We start from the raw sequence: 21,464 nt of genomic DNA on the forward strand, positions 1-21,464 counted from the left end.
ACCAAGCCCACAACATTTTGGTGTACAGAACAATGCTCCAATTAGCTGAGCGACATGGCCAGCGCGAAACAAGGACTTTTAAAAAAATATTCTGAATAGATTAAATTCTTAGATTTTTAGCTTTCAACTTTGGTTTTCTTTAATTTTATAATTTTAGTTAATTGAATTTATAGCTTTATAGTTATTTTATAATAAATCTTGTAGTAGAGAGTTTGGATACTCTTTAACTTAAGTGTATCCTCTGGGCTTGCTCTTTATCCTCAATGGTCCTGTACCTTAGTACCTTTTGTCATGTTCCTCTTCCTCTTCCTCTTTTTCTTTTGCACTACATGAGTTAAGATTGGAAAGGGGAGGATTTATTTGCCTTCCAGGCCTTGATTTTCCTCAGATAAAACTCCAGCTCCTTGCCCTCTAATCCAGTGCATAGCCATCTGCTGTCTAGCTACATTGGTCTTGAAGCGATGCATGCAAGAAGCTTGCCCTGCTGGAACTACTCTTCTAGAAGACTGCTGATTGTGGCCTTATTTTCCCCTTCATCCTATTTCTTCTGAATTTTCTTTGATTGTTTTTTGTTTAAAATCCCTTCCTCCTCAGGGATCAGCTTGGCCCCTTCTTTAGGCCAGGGCCAGTGCATAGTGGGATCGTACCGCTGTTCGTCCCATGTGCTGTCAGTGAGCGTGGACATTTCTTTACTAGGGTCTTGGTGCAGATCCCTTCCTTGTTGGATGCATTGTAGACAATATCAGTAACCCTTGTTTTGCATGTACAACACTCCAAGCCCCAGGAGAAGTTTCCCGTGTCCAGTCTTAAGACATGGTACTTCTGGTTACCTCCCTGCACATGGACTGTCTATTCGGTGAGGGCCAATCTTAATGTTGGCAGCAGGGCATCCTACTAGCTCATCGTTTTGCATCTTTTGTTGGGCCTTTCTCTTGCCCCAGGTCTTGCTGCACTTGTGCCTGTTGTCCCGAGAGATGCCCAGGGCTTGGCACTGGCTAGAAAGAGTAAACACAAAGGGTCATGATCCTTGTCTTCTTTCATTTTTTATCCTCTTTTCTTTCAATTCTGTTTTAAGTAAAGGGAAGACTGTAGTGCGAAATTTTTCTTTTAAATCCAACTTTACCCTGAAGTTCTTTATTTTTAATTAATTTAGAATTCCATATTATCAGTGATGTTTTTATATATACTATTTCTGATGCCACATATTTTCTTGGATATTTAAAACCATAGATTAGTAAATAATACTTGTAAAGATAGCATTGTCCTTTGATTCCAGGATGTAGCAAGAACCAATTTTGCTAAGGTTGTGTTGCGTGTTTTGAATTATTTGTCAGTGTTTAGTTTCTTTGAGCTTCCTTTAGACAGAAATAATTGGGGGTTCTTCTCTAATCCACACATTTATTAAGAGAGGTTTTCACTGCTTTCATGTCTGCCAGTTGTGAAATGAGGTTCCTGTTTGGCTGCATTGTTTCTAGCATTGGTTAGTTGTGTTTGTGACAGAGTGGGGGAGGCAGGCAGGATTGATTGGTGTGTAGTAAAAAATAATGAAAAGCAAAGAATTAACCAATTTTCTTTTATGTAGATACAAGGGCTTAAAACATAGTACTGTATTTATATTTATTAAATTGTTCATTTTGTCCCTATTTTTCATGGGAAATCTTCTAAATTATTCTTTATTGTAATTAATTATAGGTTCTTAGTAGTCTTACATCTTAGTTCTTGCTTTAATCTGGTTTTACAGTTTTCTTTCTATAATAGAGACCTTTGAGTTTTGCGAGCTTTGTTATCATTTAGTCACACACTATATTAGAATTGATACATCTCTGGGCTAAAATATATCATTTTCCTTACTTGTTGTACATGATCTATTTCTTGACTTTTGTGTTCTGTTTCTTGATAACTCAGATTTTATGACTTCTTTTTATTTTGATTATTTAAATGATTTAAATTGGTGGTTATTAACTTTTTAAATCAATGTTCCTCTTTAATACATTGAGAAAATCTCATGCCCTTTGTTTTGTTTTTAACATGAAAAAGAAAAATCAAAGCATATTGACAGAGATCTGCTTTTTTAACTTTACTATCTTTATCCCATTCGGATACCATCCTCTTGCCAAAGGTCAATTGTAATGTTGTCTTCAGAGAGAGGTTGGCTTAAAATAATGTTGAAGTGGTATAAAATATTCTAACAATACAGTTAGAGATTTATAGAAATTCAAAGTAGAATATTTTGATAGTGATAAGTTTTTTAAAAAGAGAAATTAATTAGTTCACATTAATTTATTATGATATTTTTAGAAAACAATTATATATTTCAGTGGAGGTCAGCAAGACCTTTTTAATAAAAACCCATTTTTAGGTCCTTAGTCCCTTACTGGAAAGCTAGTAAGATGCATTTAACATATATTATATAACGTCCCTGCAGAGTCGGGGGCAGCACTTTATAGTCAAATACATTTGTATTTCGGCCGCCAAAGCTATGACTCTCCTTACTTGAGTAGGCAGACTATAAATAGTCTCATGTTAGTTCAGGTCAGGTTTTGCTGCCAATTAGGTTCAGATCAAGTTTTGCCACAGAATGAATTACAGAAAACGTTTGGTTTTCAGAAGTTTTGGGATTTTGAAATTATGGCTAAGGGATCATGGACCTGTATTTATTTTCTTAGCTCTCACGTTTGGTTACTTTTGTTGCCCTCAGAAAATGAAACCTGTTTTCCTTTTTTTCTTCTACAGGATGTGAGATTAAATCTGTTCTCTACAGGCCAGTTAATAGAAATTAGGACACCTCTTCACAAAGCTTGATACCTTAGGCAGCTGTCACTGTCACGTGACACTTCACAATTCACTGGCTTCATGTGAAGAATCTTATAGCTCCCTTCTCCATTCTCCCTTCAGAAGTGCTCTGCGGTAATAAATAATAAGGAAAAGAGATTTAAAATGTGCAGTACTTCACACAGTATGTATCCTAACTCATGTAGTAAGGTTTCACAGGGAGTACCATGCTTTCTCTGGATTGACCTTCCCTGTTATCAATTTATGTGGTAGCTTAAAAAAGAAATCTTTCTAAAAAGAATACATGCTTATGGCAAAACAAAAATCCAAATGGTACAGAAACATAAATAAAAAGAAGAGGCTTTCCCCTCCCCTGCGGCTCTCCTTCCCAACCAGCTTCTGATCACTTGTTTAATAGTTCTTAGGGGTTTGGCTCCTTTTTGGCTAATTTTTTTTTTTTAAGTTCAGACATTACAGGGAACATTTTAGAAAATTCAGATTAAGCATTATGAGCCCACTTGGACTGATATTGTGTTCATTGTATGTTAAACTTTTGAGATGACCTTTTCTATTCTAGCTGGGATGTATACATTTTATTTCTAATGCTATTGTTTGTTCAGACTGCATAGTTTTGAGATGCTAAACATGTTTAAAATATTAATTTTGTTCCAAATTGAGTATTATCGATACACAGAAGTAGAAACACAATAACTTATTGATTTATTTAGCAACATCAATTCAAAAATAGTACATAATATTTGGTAGCATATACTTACTTTTAAGGAGCATTCACTTATTTTTTTAACTTTATTTTTATTGTTCAATATCTATTTCAGGTAGTCTCATTTCTCCCCTTTTTGTCCCCCCCTTCCCTCTAGCCATCACCTCATTGTTGTCTATGTTTATGGGTTAGCCAAAGGAGTACTTTTATTTGTTTGTTTGTTTGTTTTTGTCCTCACCCAAGGATATGTTTATTGATTTTAGAGTGAGGAAGGGGGGAAAAGAGAGAGAGGAACATCAATGTAAGAGAGAAACATTGATTGGTTGTCTCCCATATGTGCCCCAAAATGGGATCAAACTGGAGACCTAGGTATGTGTCCTGATAGGAAATCAAACCCCAGACCTTTTGGTGCCCAGGAGCACTTACTTTTATAGAAGGGGGGTGGGGGGGGGGGGTTGTTGACTCATTGGCCAAGTCAGTGGTTCTCAAAATAAGCATATAGGCAACAGAATGCAGATACGGTCCCATGAATATTATTGAAATTGTTCATGTTCTTAAACCCATGATAAATATAAGGACACACAAACAAATAAAAAATATCAAATTTTTAAGTAGAGCTGATTATTTTAGGCACTTAGGTAGAGCTTAAAAGAGTAATATAATTGTCCTCTCTGATAGAAATAAATAATGCAAGCTAATAATTTCAGAGTAAATAATGGATATAGATATGGAGAAACTTTTGTTTTTAGAGAATATGAAACCAGTACATTGACTGCCTCTGTTGCAGCCATTTGTTTTGGTCTTGCCTTCTGGAATAACCTAGAACATGGATGTTTGTTCTTCACATGAAAGTTTGCATATGTCCCCCTTTTAGTATTAACCAGACTTTACCCCGCAGTGACTTCTCATAGAACCTAGCTTCTATTTACCTTGTGGCCTAGTTTCTTTTTATTTCAGTTTATCTGGTCTTATAAATACAATTCGCAGACAATAGAAGGAATTGACTACTGATTCACACAGTAACATGGCTGAATCTCCAAAACGTGCTGAGTGAAAGAAACCAACAGAAGCAAAGAAAGTACATACTGTATGATTCTATTAAATGAAACTAAAGAAGACAAATCTCTAGTGACAAAAAGCAAATCAGTGGTTGCTTGGGGCTGGCTGTGGGTGAGGGTGATTGACTGAAATGAAGCACAGGGAAATTTTAGGAATGATGTTCTTTATCTTGGTGGTGGTAGTTACATAGTGTATAAACTTGTCAGCTATTATCAAACTGTACACTTAAGTGGGTACATTTTATTGTGACATATCTCAAAAAAGTTGATTTAAAAATATAGAGTTCTCGGAAATTAATGTGATACTAGCTGCAGTTCCCCCAGTACAGAATATAATTGAACTGTTACTTCTCTCTATCCGGATACCTTACATCCCTGTTAATAATTTACTAGTTTTGCCCTGGCTGGTTTGGCTCAGTGGATAGAGCATCGGCATGTGGACTGAAGGGTCCCAGGTTCGATTCTAGGCAAGGGCATGTACCTTGGTTGTATGCTCTATCTCTGGCCTTGGTCAGGGCTTGTGTGGGAGGCAACCACTTGATGTTTCTTTCACATCCATGTTGCACTCTCTCTTTCTCTTCCCCTCCCTTCCACTCTCTCTAAGAATCAATGGAAAAATATCCTCAGGTAAGTATTAATAAAAACAAAAATAATAATTTACCAGTTCTAAGGAACTCCTTCATATTGCTGATACACTGTAAATCATACTTCACTGAAACCTCTTTCATATGTATTATTATCAACCCAAGTATAACTCTTCTAACTTTTACAATTGATTCTTTTTCTTTAAGTTTTTACAAATTTATTGATTTGAGAGAGAGAAGAGGCAGGGAGAGAGAGAAGGAAGGAGGGGGGCGGAGAGAGAGACATTGATTTGTTGTTTCACTAATTTATGCATACATTGGCTGATTTTGTATGTGCCGTGACCAAGGTTCGAACCTGAAACTTTACCATATCGGGTCAGTGTTCTAACCAACTGAGCTACCCAGCTTGGGTACTACCATTGATTCTTAAAATATATTCTCTGTGCTCCCAGACCATTTTGTTCAAACACAGCACTGTGATAATAGCATTTGCCTCATTGTGTTGAGGTTTTTCTATTGAAGTATCTGCCTCTCTCTGATTAGACACTAAGGCCCATGCAGAGCCTTAGTCCTTTCTTATCCCTGGATCCCAGTATAGTAATTGGGTATTAAAGGCACTTAATAAATGTTGTTTGGTTAAATACTAATGAATGCAGGAATAAACTCATTTTTCAGAACCTGTCTCACATATACCTCCTCTAGCAAGTGTATTCTGATCTTTTACTGCTCAAAGCTAGGTTTAGGTGTTTCTCCTGGCTGCATCACTAATACCTTCACTTATCCATCGTAATATATATTATATGTCCTGTTTTCATATTTAAGGCTACTCACTGTACTATTATTTATAATAGTATAAAATGGGAAATGGTTAAATTCTGATTCATTGTAACACTGAAATCTGTTATTAAAATAATATTTTAAAAGAATTTTTAAACATTGGAAAAATATTTCTGAAACAATGATAAGAGAAAAGAAGATGCAAAAGACTATATATTTAAATTTCCTGGTTTTAAGAAAAGTAAAATTATTTGTATACACATATACATGGAATAAAGACCAGTAGACTATAGATGTTAGGAGTGCAGGAGGGGGTAGTATTAGAGATTCTATTCTTTCTTTTTCTTCTTCTTCTTCTTTTTTTTTTTTTTTTACTTTCCAGAAAACATCTATTACTATAAACAGGAAAAAAGTTATTAAAAGTGTAATTGAGAGGAGACGGAGACATGACAACTAATGTAATGAGGGATTCTGGAACAGAAGAAGGACATTCATGTCAAAATACGGGACATCAGATTAAAGTCTATGGTTAACGTTTTGTAGCAATGTTAATTTCCTAGTTTCACTGATTGTGCCATAGTTACATAAAGTATTAATGTTAGGGAAAGCTGGGTGAAGATGCTATGTTAACTCTCTATAACATCTTTACAACTCTTCTGTACTAAAAATATATCAAAATAAAATGTAAAAATAATACAATTGAGTGTTAATAGGATTATACACTCATTGAAGATAGAGTCTGAGTCTTACTCATCATGGCATACCTTGGGCTATATCAGGCATACTGTCTGTAGGTGCTCATTAAATATTTACTAAATGAATGCATTGAGGTAAATTGTATGTTTTCTCAGTTGCTATGATCCTAATTATTTTGACTTGGGCTTCAACCTCTTAAGGTGATATTAAATCCTGGTATATCATCATCCATTCATAACCTAAATTTTTGTTGAATATTTACAGGTAGCATTTAATATGCTAAGCCTCACAAGCTCTCAAATACAGTCCCTTGTCACTTGTGAGGTAATGAGGAGAGAAGATGTATACAGATATTTATAACAAAGGACAACTGTGATAAGTACTACAAGAGAAGTTACCCCCCGCCCCCAAATATATTATGGAGGTGGGAAGAAGACAGAGCATATTCATTTGGGAAATTAAAGAATGCTTATAGAAGGAATGCTTATTTGAATAGGAAGTGAAATTTTGAATTTATGGTGGTAAAATTCTACCATATTTCAGGAAGAAAGGTGAATACTTTTATATTTAAAATGTAGTATTTGATTAAGATATTTGGAAAGAGATGTGTCTTTTCATTGACTTGAGTCATACAGAGAACCAGTCCTTCACTTTCTGCTTATTTCTGATGGCAGTGATAAGGAGAGAAAAGGAGTGGAAAGGAGAGGTGGAAGAAACCGGAAGGAGTGGAACAACCTTTTCCCCAGGGCTTTACATCCTTCATGTGTGTTTTGGAAGTGTGAGGAGTTGTGGATTATAGAATTTTAGACATGAATATATATTGTGTAGTTTTAGTGGTGGGATATTTTACAGTGTTCATTATATTTATAGATGTGTGAAACACTTACTGTATATGGTATAGTCATTTACTCATTCCACAAATATTTATTGAGTGGTTTACAAAGGAAGATGATCTCATTCAATTCCCACTGCAGGCTCCCTGTGGGGAGAGGAGTCTAGGATTATCATGGTTCTCAGTCCACAGATGATCAGGTTGCATTTTAGAGAAGTTAAGTAAGTAAGTAGTTTAGTACCACACAGCTATGTGGTAATTTCTAGAACCTGTATCTTCCTTCTCAAATTAAGTGCTCTTCCCAGTCTGCCTATTAGTTACTCAGACATTTTGCTGAACATATGTTTTTGAGAGCTAAGTGAAATACTAAACAGTTTCCATTCCTGACCTTATTGAACCCAATCAGTTAGACCAAGGAAATAATTCCTTTCCAGCAGGAAGCTAGATCATTTCTTTCGTATCCACCAAAACATTAGAGACTTTCTACTTCCAGTCTGTTAAGAAAGTAACAGTCTGTTGACCTTTATCCTTTTCTTAAAATAATATTAGAAATTTTCATTTGTGAATCACAAATAGTGTGATTCAGTATTTGGCATTTGCTGGGCTACAAGAGATCTTCATTGCTTTTACTTTGTGTGATGGGATTGGAATGCAGATAACTAAAAAAAAGTTTTTATTACATAACTAATAGTTATTGTAGACAATTTTAGAAAATACACATTGCCCTTTATCACTGTAATCCCACTGTACTGAGATAATCACTGTTAACATTTTGGTAATGATCATTCATATATATTATACATATATATACACACACATAACATGATATATAGAATATATATAAATTTTATATGTATAGATTTTTTCCACAAAAGTGAGCAGTACAATACATAATTGCATCAAGGTCTATTTTTATCTACTCAGTATGTATTGTGAACATTTTTCCATGTTAATAAATAGACTTCATTTTTAATGGCTACCATGTATTTCATTATATGGATATGTAATAATTTCCCTTACTGATTCTAGCTTATTTCCAATTTATTATTATTGACAGCAGTGTAATGAGTACGTCTATCTTTGTACACATCCATAGTTAATTAGCTATCTTTATATAAGAAGAATTGCTGGGTCACAGGATATATGTGTGTTTTTCAACGCTCTAAAAGCACACGTTGTCAAGCTAAAGGTAAAGTGTAGATATAGCAAGTGAAAATTTATCATGAAGTTTCCATACTACTTTCCTACATGAAGACTTTTTATTAAAGTACTTTTTCAGTCTCAGTAAAATTACTAATTAATCACTGATTAATGCTACTGAAAATCAATGTGCATTTTTTTAAATGAAGACTTTTCTTTAAAAAAAGGTCTCTCTTTTAAGCCTCTCCCTCAGCCTAGGAGCTCTGGTATGCTTCTAGGGGGTTTTTACCGAGCTCCCCAGGTAGTTCTGACTAGCAGAAAGGTGTTGGAAGTACTGCTTTGGACCTGTGCTTCCTGTTTTTTCAACACGGTGGACTTAATAATCTTCATGTTGGTACGCAAGCCACATTAGTCTGCCACCAGAACATTTCTTTAAAGTCTCTTCATATAAAATTTATATTCTATTTCATAAAATGTAATTTTATAAATAATTTTATGGTCTTATTATTTATATTTAACTAGAGGCCCAATGCATGAAATTCGTGCAAGGGGCTCGACCCTCACTGCCACGGCGGCTGCCTCTGCCTCGGCCCCCCGCCGTGGTGTCATCTGGAAGGACGTCCAGAAGGTCGTCTGGTCTAATTAGTATATTACACTTTTATTATTATAGATTCCAAATCTTATATAATATGAATGTGAGGATCTAACTTGATTTTTTTTCCAAATAGATAAACAGTTGTTTTTATTTGGCATTTATTAAATGATTTATCCTTTCTCCACTGATCTGAATGCCACTATTATTGTATACCAAATTCCAATGTACATATATAGGTCTGTTTCTAGGTATTGTTTGGTTATATATTCCTTTGTGATAACCATACTTTTTAAATAACTGTGGCTTTGAAGCATTTTTGTTAGGCAGTTATTTAATTTTATAGTAAACAATGATATTGAAGATCACATCTGTACACTCGCTGCCAGCCTCATCTCTTGCCACTCACACAAAATAGACTCCCTCAAAATCTGGCCAGCCATGTCTTTATGCAGATCACTCCCTTTGCCTACCTTTTCCTTCTAATATGGTTAATTTGTCCTTCAAGATCCAACAAAGGTTCATTTCTTCTGTGAAGCTTTCCCAGATTCCCCTCAGGCTGCACAAACAAAAATTTAAAAAACACACACACCTTCCTCCTTTATGTCTTCATAGCGCTTCATGCATAACTTTTTCATAGTGTTTCATCTCTTGTCTCATATCCAAAGCTCCTAGCACAATGTTATTCATTACACCCAGTTTTTAAAAATAAAACAGAGAAATTCCTCGAAGTATCCTGGGTGTACCATGTTTCTTTAAGTGCCTACATATTTGTTTGCACATAGCAATTTCCTCAGACTGCATCTCCTGGCAATTTCCTGCTTAAACTTTCAGCCTCTGCTCAGGGAACACCTCTGACGGAGACCTTTTGCCTTTTTACTCTAGGTTTCCCTCCATCATGCCTTATGCATGCCTCTTGTAACGTTTTCCATAGTGCTCTGTTGGGTAGTGCACATCTGGAAGTACAGTGCTATTTAGTGGCTTAGCTTTAGAACAAAATATCCTAACTTCTTTATCTGATTTTACCACTTTCCAGCTTTGTAACCTGCTACCAAGTATTTAACCTTTATAAGCCTCAGTTTCCTTAGGTGCAAGATGGGTATTATAATGGTTTCTTATAGGGTTGCAGTTGGATTAAGTGAGACAATACCTCTGAAATGCTTAGCCCTATATCCAGAACATAAGTGGCCGTGAATAAATACTACTTCTTATTATATCTTTCTCCACTAGACTTTGTATAAGACTTTCTCTTATTTATCGCTGAAACCCAATACTTAGCACAGAGCCTGTGGCAGGGAGTAGACTGATGAATAAATTACCAACTGAGTCCTCACAACTCTTCCCTCCTTGTTTTGCTTTTCTCAGTTGTGCCATCATCTTTAGAGTAATCTTGAACTTTTCTTCTCATTGAAAGCAAAAAATTTGTTGAGTGTTTATCATGAGCCTGTACAAGGTCCTGCATGAAGAAGAGAAAAAGATACAGTCTTTATCCATTGGAGCTTCCAGTATAGCAGGAAAAGTAGTTAAATTATAAAAGAAAATGCTGTAGTCTGTGGTCTCATTATACTGTTTGCTATACTTTTGTTTATGTTTATAAATTTTCAAAATAAGTTTTAAAATAAATACATAAATAATTATAAAATGTTATATGCTGTGAAAAAATGAATAAAGGCCACCTTAGAAATTTTCAGGGAGGACCATCATAGATCAAGTGCTCTGGGGAGTTTACCTTTAAGCTGAGACATGAGATTGAGAAAGAGCCACTATGCTCCACTAAGAAAGAAAGAATGCTGCCAATTAGTTGCAAGATATAAGATGGCATTAGCCCTAGCTGATTTGGCTCAGTGGATAGAGCATCGGACTAAAGGGTCCCAGGTTCGATTCCAGTCAAGGGCACATGCTTGGGTTGTGGGCGCATTCTCCAGCAGGGGTGTGCAGGAGGCAGCCAATCAGTGATTCTCATCATTGATGTTTCAAGCTCGCTCTCCCTCTCCCTTCCTCTCTGAAATTAATAAAAATATATTTTAAAAAAAAAGATGGCATTAACTATAAAACCTGTCTGGATTTCAGAGATGTTAACATGTAAAGAAAAAAAAAATGTGCATTTCAGAACTGATGAAATACAGTATTTTAGTAGTAAATACTCATGAAGTGCAGGAAAAGATATCTGAAAATAATAATAAAAACAAACAGTTTGAATGAGAAGTTGATGAAATAAATATGCATTACCCATAGCTGAAGAGTTTGTGCATAAAATATTGAAGGTTAAGACAACTGCTTTACTTTTATTTCTTCAGAAGTGAATGTGAACTGCAAGTGAACTGCCCTTGAGAAGGATTAAAATTTTCCCAGTGGCGTTACTTAAACAGAAAGCGTTCTTTAACATCAAATTAGTAGGCACCAGCTGTGGAAAGGACAGATGTTGAATGTACAACATATTTGATAAAGCAGGAGTTTAATATGCAGCTAAAATAGTAGCATTCTTTTGCAGGCGTTTTTAAAAAATGTTTTCAATTTTCTTTTCACTCTGGATTTTGATAACCACGTTCATGTAGTTGAGAGGATATTGCTAATTTCATGAGAACTTGGAGTTGATCTGTTTTAGGTGGTCTTGTTGCTGATGATACTGCAATCTGGGTCAGTGCATATAAGCATCAGTACTCTTTCCAAACATTTTGATTTGGTTAGATCATCTCAAATCATTATGAAGCTTCTAGCTAGAGTGCTGTCATTTAATGATACACGGTCTAGAAATCTTTACATCTATGTTTCCACAAAGAAAAAGAAGACTATACTCAGTTATTAGGATAAAATTTTTGTTCTTTGGATTACTACAGTAGCCTCATTCTTCCTCCTCCTACTACATACTTTTATCAATTAGGAATAAGACTATGTATAATGGAAAATCAAACTTTAACCAAATAGAGATTAATTTTCTCTTACACAACATAAAATTGAGAAGTGATCCAAAGCTCTGCAGTCACTCCACAGTGATGTTAATGTCTCAGCTTCCTTCTAACTATCCTTAAATGTGTTGATGTGGTTTTTGTTGTTGTTGTTGTTGTTAATCCTCACCTGAGGATATTTTTTCATTGATATTTTTAGAGAGAGTGGAAGGGAGGAGGGGGAACAGAGAGAGAGAAACATCGATGTGAGAGAGACACATCAATTGGTTGCCTTCTTCACGTGCCCTGATCAAGGTCGGGAATCGAGCCTGCAACTGAGGTACATGCCCTTGACCAGAATCGAACCTGGGACCTTTCAGTCTGCAGGCTGATACTCTATCCACCCAGCCAAACTGGCTAGGGCTGTCATTGTGTCTCTTGATAGTGGCATGGTCACTTCTCTGTGATCCCAAACCCTCCCCTACCCCGGAAGAAGAGGAAAGGGTGAGATACGAAAGGTGTGCCTCATCTAATCATGTGCACCTCATTGACCAGAGCTGTGGTACTGGGCCACATCTATTTATAAGAAATGTTGGGGAATCTAGCTGAGTACAGGGTTACTCCCAACCAAATCTGGATTGCAAGAGGAAGTGTAGGCAATTACCAGCTTTTGCCATGAGCCCCTTTATTGTGTGATATATAGTTTTCTAAAGCATATGCTTCATTGATTTAGCAAACATTTACTGGGTACCTGCTCTGTGCCAAGCACCATGAATACAAATATGAGTAAGGTACCCCATTCCTGCTATAGTTGATAGAGGAAGTGGACATCAAAACAAAAAAATTATAAGTACTATAATTTACAACCTTCATATTCAAGGCAGATGTGATTGAAAATTACAGTAGTTCATCCATGTCATCAACAGGTAACTGAGCTAAGGACTCTAGCCCCTTCGCCTTCCATGCACTCTGACTCCCTTGCACTCCTCTGATCACCAAACCCTAGTATTTGTATTTTATTGCATTGATTATCTTAGAAACATATAACTACCATACCAACTTCAGAAAGCACTGTCTGTCATATTGAATACATTGATGCCCAGAATAAATAGGGCACTAACAGCCCTAACCGTGGCCAAAATTTTAGGAGACTTTAGAGTCTAGATCTTTATACACAGAGTGCTGCGGGGGCTCCTCACACGGGCACCGCCTGGCCGGGGCTGACCAGCAGCCCCAGAATGACAGGTGAATGGATTACTCCCACACAGTTTCACTGTGAAAGAGAGGCCCAAGGGGTTGCCTGGCTCAAGGGACCAAGCAGCCTCGATTGCCTGCCTTGTTTGCCTTTTATTGTAGCAGCAGTTTGAGAGAAAGTTTATTTTTTAGATACAATCAGTGGGTGAGTAATCTTGGGAGGACACATGTGTTTACACTGTCCTCTAGGCAAGGGCATCCAGGGATTAAACGTAAGGATTCCAGTAAACACCCGCGGATCTGCACGTGCACAGACTTGTTTGGAAAGGTCAATGAATAATTAGGGGCGCCGCCTTCGACACTCCCCTAAGTCTCCCCTAAGTCAGAATTCCAATAAACAGGGCAGGCGGCCTTCCGCACACTTCCCTTTTCTCAGAATGTCCTCCTTACAAACTTTCCAACCAAGTCTCATGTGGTCCCCAACAGGGTACTACTGAAACGGTCAGTTCTCTCTCAGGAGGCCTGTGAGGACAATTATCAGCCATAAGGAGTGGGTTAAAATAAAGCTCAGATGTTACCTAGTGAAGCCTAAGGGACTCTTGATGTTATGGATGATCAGAGAAGAGTTTCTGTTACTCAGGCATAGCATTGTATTTTTTTATTTTTGGAAACATTCAGATTTCCTGCAGAGACATGATATTTCCATTAATTGAATGAACCCTGGGTCAAACTTGCACTGGCATATAGGTGGTGTGATATTGCTGTACCTTGGCAACTTGAGTGAATTTGGGCTTGCAAGATGAATAGTGCAGCTTGATCAGGATGTTGTCTGAGTACTTAATGGAACCCCATTACACTCCCACCAAAACTGGCTCCACCTCTCATGCCTTCTAAGAAATGTTCTCCCAATTTCCCTCTGCTATTGAACAATTGTAATTTTTTTAATCCATGGATTTCATAGGATGCTGGATATATGCCAACAAATAACTACCAAAAAAAAGGCAAAAAAAAAATTTAAAAATATTTATTAGAAAAAAAAAGTTAGATTTTGGTTTTCAGTGGTGGGATTGTATTGGTTAGCCTGTACATTGGCATGTGAACTTATTTTCCCACAAAGCAGTTGAAGAAATCTGTTAATTTATTTGCGCACTGTTAACATTGTTCTGAAAATAACAAGTTAGAATGCCATTTCAATGTGCTCCATCATGATAAAAGCTTTACTAATGGCAGGAAAGGTTATCAGGGGTGACCAGGAGAGACTGGGCTTTAGGAGGGATACAATGAAGGAGGGGGAAGAGATATTCCTTCCTAACCTGCTCTATCAGAGAAGTTCACCCTGCTGATGGGTGGGGTGTCAGGTGCCATAGCTGGGCCATGCTTCCATCTCACTGAGGAGTTTGGACTGTATTCTCTGTGGGCTGGGGAGTTCTAGAACTTTTTGAACAGACATAATTAGATTTACTTTTTATTGTCAGAGTGATTCATGTTCTTTGTAAAGAACTTGAAGTTTATGAAGTTTCCTAGTATACTAGAGAAAATGGAAAATTCCCCCATTCCACTCCTTAGCAGTACCTGTTTGTTTGTTTGTATCTTCACCCGGCTGCTTGCTCCCTTCCTCCCCTTCCCATAGGTTGCCTGACTAGGATCGAACCCCCAGTGCAGGACCTGGAATCGAATCTGTGGTGCACAGGACAACGCTCTAACCAACTCAGCCACCCGGCTACAGCAGCAGCACCTGTTTTTAAAGGTTGCTGTATATCTTCCCAGGCTTTCCCCCAAACTTTAATTCTAGCAGATAGTATGTATATATATGTATGTATATATGTGTATATATATATGTGTGTGTGTGTGTGTGTGTGTATGTATATGTGTATGTGTGTGTGTGTGTGTGTGTGTGTGTGTGTGTATATATATATATATATATATATATATATATATATATATATTCTACCAGAGTATAGATAGGGGTGCATGAAAATTCATGCACTGGAGGGGGGCGGTGTCGCTCAGCCTGGCCTGCCCCTTTCACAGTCCAGGAGCCCTCAGGGGCGGGAGGTGACCCGGCGATCAGGGTAAGGCAACGCCCCCATCACATCTCTGCTGCTGCTACTGCTGGCAATGCAAGCCTCAGTCAGCTCTGGTTACCTGAGCCTCAGGCGGCCCTGGGCGGCTGGGCAGCCACCATCAGAGGCTTGCCTGCACCTTAGGCTGGCCCTGGGTGGCTGGGCAGCCGACATCCGAGGCTTTTCTGCACCTCAGGCTGGTCCTAGGCGGCTGGGCAGCCGACATCTGAGGTTTGCCTGCACCTCGAGCTGGCCCTGGGCGGCTGGGGGGCTGAGGGCGGGTCCGGCCACACACCACACCTGCCAACCCCCCAGCGGGGCTGAAAGGACTGGGGGACTGACGGGGCTGAGGGGACTGGGTGCCGCCATCTTGTGGCTATGGGTGCTGCCATCTTTGTGACCAATTTGCATATTCCCTCTTTATTAGATAGTATACTAGAGGCCTAGTGCACGAATTTGTGCACCAGTGGGCCTGGCTTGTGGAATAGGGCCGAAACTGGCTCCAACATCCCCCAAGGGGTCCTGGATTGCGAGAGGCCAGGTTGAGGGACCCCACCGGTGCACGATCGGGGCTGGGGAAGGACGCGGGAGGTTGGCCAGCTCGGGAGGGACCACGGAAGGGTCCAGGGTGTATTCAACCTGTCTTGCTCAGTCCCGGCTGGACCCCAGCAGCAAGCTAACCTACCGGTCAGAGCATCTGCCCCCTGGTGGTCAGTGCACGTCATAGAAAGCGGTTGAGCAGCCTAAGCATATCATTAGCATATTACACTTAGATTGGTTGAACAGACAACTGGACACTTAGCATATTAGGATTTTATTATATAGGATTACACATTTTGTGCATTATACAGGATTGGGCAAAAGTAGTTTTACAGTTGTGAGTACGTGAAACAGTTTATTATTGCATTATTTTCCATATAAACAACTGTAAACCTACTTTTACCCTACCCTGTACATACATGTAGTATATAGTATATGATATAAGTATATTTTAACCAACAGTGGATTAAAACATACATAATGTTGTGATGGCTCTTTTAATCTAATAAGATGTTATAAATATATTTATTCCATGTTACTTTTGCCTTCTTTTAATGTCTGCATAATGTTCTATTTCTATTACCAGTTCCTGAGTGATTGACATTAAGATTGTTCAAGATTGCCTGGCTGGTTTGGCCTAGTGGTTGAGCATTGACCCATGAATCAGGTCACCAGTTCGATTCCCGGTCAGAGCATATGCCCAAGTTGCAGGCTCGATCCCCAGTAAGGGCTGTGTGGGAGGCAGCTGATGGATGTTTCTCCCTCATCGATGTTTCCAACTGTCTATCCCTCTTCCTTCCCCTCTCTCTCTCTAAAATCAATAAAAACATATTTTTTAAAAGATATGGATTACAAATAGTACAGCAGCAGTAGCAATGACAAATACATTGTGTTTTTGTAGAATTCTTCCTTAGAAATGGAATTGCTAGCCTATATAATAATAGACAAATATGCAAATTGACCATACCTCCGACACACCCATAAGCCACACCCACAAGCCACGCCCACCATCCAATCAGAGCGAACATGCAAATTAACCCAAACCAAGATGGCTACAGCCACAGAGAGCAAGGTTTCCTAGGTAACAGAGAAAGCCAAGCTTTCTGCCAGCGGTTGCAGGCCTAAGCCTCCACTCAAGCTACAAAGTTTTAATTATAGAAGGTAAACAAATTCAAACAAATGGTGGCAGAATGGAGCTTGAGAGAGCAGGCCAGGGTTGCCGCCGGCAACAGGGGAAGCAAAGCTTTCCACACACCCTGGCCGGGCCCACCCGCTTAAGGCAACAAAGTTTCAATTATAACCCCAACACAAATGGCTTCAGGCCTCGGAGGGAGCCCCAGGCTTGGCTCTGCTCCAGGCTACAAAGTTTCAATTGTAGAAGGAAAATAAATTCCAGATACCAGGGCCTCCGCTTGCGTTGCCAGGGGGCGTGGCCGGCCTGCAAACCACCACAGGCCCCTCGCTCAGGCCGCCCCACGCCCCAAGGGTACCCCACCCTGATCAGGGACACCCTTCAGGGCAAACCAGCTGGCCCCCACCCCTGTACCAGGCCTCTATCCTATCTAATAAAAGAGTACTATGCAGATTGATCATCAATGCAACACACAATATAGCTGCCCCCATGTGGTCAAAGATCCTGCCCCCATGTGGACACAGGATTGCCATCACAAGATGGCCAGCAGGAGAGGGCAGTTGGGAGGCACCCGGCCTGCAAGGGAGGGCAGTTGAGAGGGACCAAGCCTGCAAGGGAGGGCAGTTGGAGGTGATCAACCCTGCAGGAGAGGGCAGTTAGGGGTGACCAGGCCGGCAGAGGAGGGAAGTTGGGGGCAAACAGGCTGGCATGGGAGTGGTTAGGGGGTGATCAGGCTGGCAGGCAGAAGCAGTTAGGGGCAATCAGGAAGGCAGGCAAGCAAGCAGTTGGGAGCCAGCAGTCCTGGATTGTGAGAGGCAGGCAGAAGCAGTTAGGGGCAATCAGGAAGGCAGGCAGGCAAGCAGTTGGGAGCCAGCAGTCCTGGATTGTGAGAGGCAGGCAGAAGCGGTTAGGGGCAATCAGGAAGGCAGGCAGGCAAGCAGTTGGGAGCCAGCAGTCCTGGATTGTGAGAGGGATGTCCGACTGCCCGTTTATGGGATCGGGCCTAAACGGGCAGTCGGACATCCCTTGAGGGGTCCCAGATTGGAGAGGGTACAGGCTGGGCTGAGGGACAACCCCCCTCCGTGCACGAATTTCGTGCACCGGGCCTCTAGTCTGAAAGAAATGCATATTTTAAATTTTGGTAGATGTTGTATTATGCTGTAGAAAGGCAGTTTATATGCCATCATCAATATGTGATAGTGCCACATTCTCCACACCCGGACATTATCTGTCTTCTTAATCTTTGCCAATTTGCTAGGTTAAAAAACTCACATTTTTTTTAAAGTATTGGGTTTATGTTTTTTATATACTTTGTAATTTTTCTATTTGTGAATTGTGTATCCTTTTTATTGTTTGTCCAATTATCTATTATGTTTGTTCATCTTTTCCTGAACAATATGAGAGAACTCTTTAATATATCTTTAGTATATCTTTATTTTATGATATTTTTCTTGGCCATAGAGAGTCTTAGATTTGTATGTAATAATATTTTAGTTATTTTTTATGCTTTCTGGGTGAAGTTACCATGCTTTTAGGAAGACCTTCCCCATTGAAAGTTACAAAAAATATTTTATGATGATTTTGTTTACTACTTCCATGTTTTTTTAAAAGTGTTTGGTTTACCTGGAATTTTATTTTGGTGTATTGAATAAGATGTATAAAGTAAGGAATATAGCTTCCACTCTCCATTCCCACAATGACTAGCCAGTTACTTCAAAATCATTTACTAAATAACGCATTTTTCTCTCCACTGATTTGAAGGGCCCTTTAAGTATAATTTCCCATATATAGTGCTCCCCCCACCCCCACCGACTGCTTAGAGCCCCAACCCTGGGATCAACAAGATTAGTATATTGGATGAAGACTGGTGGGAAAGGAGATTGAATGTAAGCAACGTAGAGGGTTGTGATATCAGAAATGAATAACAGTTGGAAGAGCAGGTTTGGGGAAGAGTTCTTTTTGGATAGGTTGGGTTAAAGAGTGGAGGGACGTTGTGGTAGAAATTCCTAGCAGGTCCCCAAATTCTCTGCTCCTCTTGGTCCATTCTTTCCTCTTATCCTTCTCTCTAAACCACTAATTCTCAAACTTGAGCCTGCATCAGAATCACCTGGAGGGGCTCCTTAAGAACACAGATTGCTGGCCCTGCCCGCAGAGTTTCTGATTTAGTAGGTCTGGGTAAAGGCTGATAATTTACATTTCTACAAGTTCCTAGGTGGTGCTGATGCTGCTGTTAGGGGGGCTGCGCTTCCATTTTAGATTATTCTAATGGTGTCTAGTTTGGCTTCTTTCCCCAGTTTTCCAGCCCTTTAACACCTCTTGACACAAATTAGGATTATATTGGTGAGAGTAGAAGTGAGAGAAAGGAATAAATCTGAGACTTTTCAAGAGAAAGATGAATGGTCTTTGGAGACTGAGTAGATGTGATGGACAAAGGAGCAGAAAGCAAAAGAGGCATTTTCTAAATATTGCCACCAGATTTACACTTTCGAAAACATTTCTTTCATCTTGTTGTTTCCCTGTTCAGAAATCTGCAGTAAGATAAATCTAAAATGAATTTTATTTGAATAAAATACAGCTGACAGTTGACACCCGACCAGTGTGGTTTCTCCTGTTTTGTCTAAGTCAAATCTCATTATGACAAACGACTTTGCAAGTCGATCTCTGCATTACCAAATACTTTTCAAGCCCGAGCCAATGACCTACTTTAAGCAATATCCAATTTAACAATTTCAGTTCAGCAAACTAATTTGGGTAGCATTTTAGGACTTGTAGAATTTAATCTGAAGTACATGTGTATACAGAACTGTCAGTGTCTAAGGGTTAGTTTAAACCCTATTTAGAAATCCTATTTATTGTACCTATGTCATTATTCTTTTATCTTACAATACACTATGCTTTCTGTATTTACCTTTTTCTTATACTTGCTGTTTGCCCATAAAAGGGGAGGGCATCATGCCAAATATTCATGTTTGCAATTATAAATGCAGATGAAGCCAGTGTATGTTTGTACAGGTGGGATGAAATAAACAAATGACAGTGAAAGCCTGTTTATCAAGATAATTGTTTGTTGCTCCTAGATTGAAAAAGGAGTATAGAGATGGCACTTTGGTTTTTTTTAAGATACTCAGTATGTGCCATTTTTATTTTTTTATTTTTAAACGCTGATTTTTATTGCTTTCTTCTTGTGTTATTTAATCCCATAGGTTGTTGAGATTTTAAAGGTGTGGGAATTACAGCTGACTGTAAAAGAGTGCCTAATATTTGTTTTTAAAAAACATTTTTATTGAGGTATAATTTACATACCATAAAATTCACCCATTTTAGGTAATAGAATTAAAACATTTTAGTAAATTTACACAGTTGTGCAATCATCATCACAACCCAAATGTAGAACATTTCCACCAGCCCAGAGAGACCTGGTTTGCCCATTTGCTGTCAGTCCTTGTTCCCACTCGCATCCCTAGGTATTCACTAATTTACTTTCTCTGTATAGATTTGCCTTTTCTAAAATTTTATGTAAATGGAGTCATACAATATGTGGTCTTTTGGGGATGGCTTCTTTCACTGAATGTAATGTTTCTGGGGTTCACCTATGTTGTAATATGTATCAGTAGTTCATTCCTTTTTATTGCTGAGCAGTTTTCCACTAGGTAGGTGTACCATACTTTATCAGTTCACTAGTTAATGGACATTTGGGCTGTTTCCACTTTGGGGCTATTATGAATAATGCTGCTGTGAACATTCACACACACAAATGTTTGTTCTGACATTACATAAATGATTAATAACCAAATGAGAAAATCGGGAAATTTCATTGCAAAATATTTTAATCTGAAAATAAAAATCTTATCTTAGACCATATCAATTGCATTTTTACATTATATTAATTTCTTATTATCCCTTAAAGTGCTTTCCAGACTTGCAATATCATAGTAATCCTGTTTTAAGGTAATAAAATCTCATAGAGATTCACACTTTAAAAATTTTATTTTCATAGTCATTATCATTTGAGCCTCACAATAGCCTTACAACAGTTAGATAGGACAAGTATTATTACTTGTCCCTCATTTGCTGCTACCAGAGGGAGTCTACGCTCATATTCTGAGGTAATTGCTGTAGGAATCTCATCAAGACTATGCTTCCAGTTTGTGGTGTGCACAAAGGATAGGGTAGCGCCAAAGGACTACTCTTATATGTGACATAGATCCACGTTTGGAGTCTTTGTAGCTTATTCATTCCACAGATACTTGTTCAACATCTAGTACCTGCCAAGCACTGTGTTAGATAGGGATTGAGACATGAAAGGTATAACTCGCAAGAAATTAACTATGGAAACCCAGAGGAAGACTATGTCTAATGTGAAGAGGCTTTGTGGATAGGGAGGAGGTTATCAGTGTGTTATTGATAATAGTAATAGCTAATACCTAGTGTTTACTCTCTCCCAGGCATGTTCTAAGCACTTTGCTTATATTTACTCA

General features: G+C 38.6%; 1 protein-coding gene and 1 pseudogene across 1 annotated transcript in view; one reads left to right on the forward strand and one right to left on the reverse strand.

Annotated features, from left to right (window-relative positions):
• Positions 1–21,464, forward strand: part of TNRC6B (trinucleotide repeat containing adaptor 6B) — a 206,037-nt gene that overhangs the window by 16,730 nt on the left and 167,843 nt on the right. The window lies entirely within an intron of this gene.
• On the reverse strand, positions 491–8,970 carry LOC103289065 (40S ribosomal protein S8-like; annotated as a pseudogene).

Source organism: Eptesicus fuscus, chromosome 7 (genome assembly GCF_027574615.1).
Source record: "Eptesicus fuscus isolate TK198812 chromosome 7, DD_ASM_mEF_20220401, whole genome shotgun sequence".
NCBI lineage: Eukaryota > Metazoa > Chordata > Mammalia > Chiroptera > Vespertilionidae > Eptesicus > Eptesicus fuscus.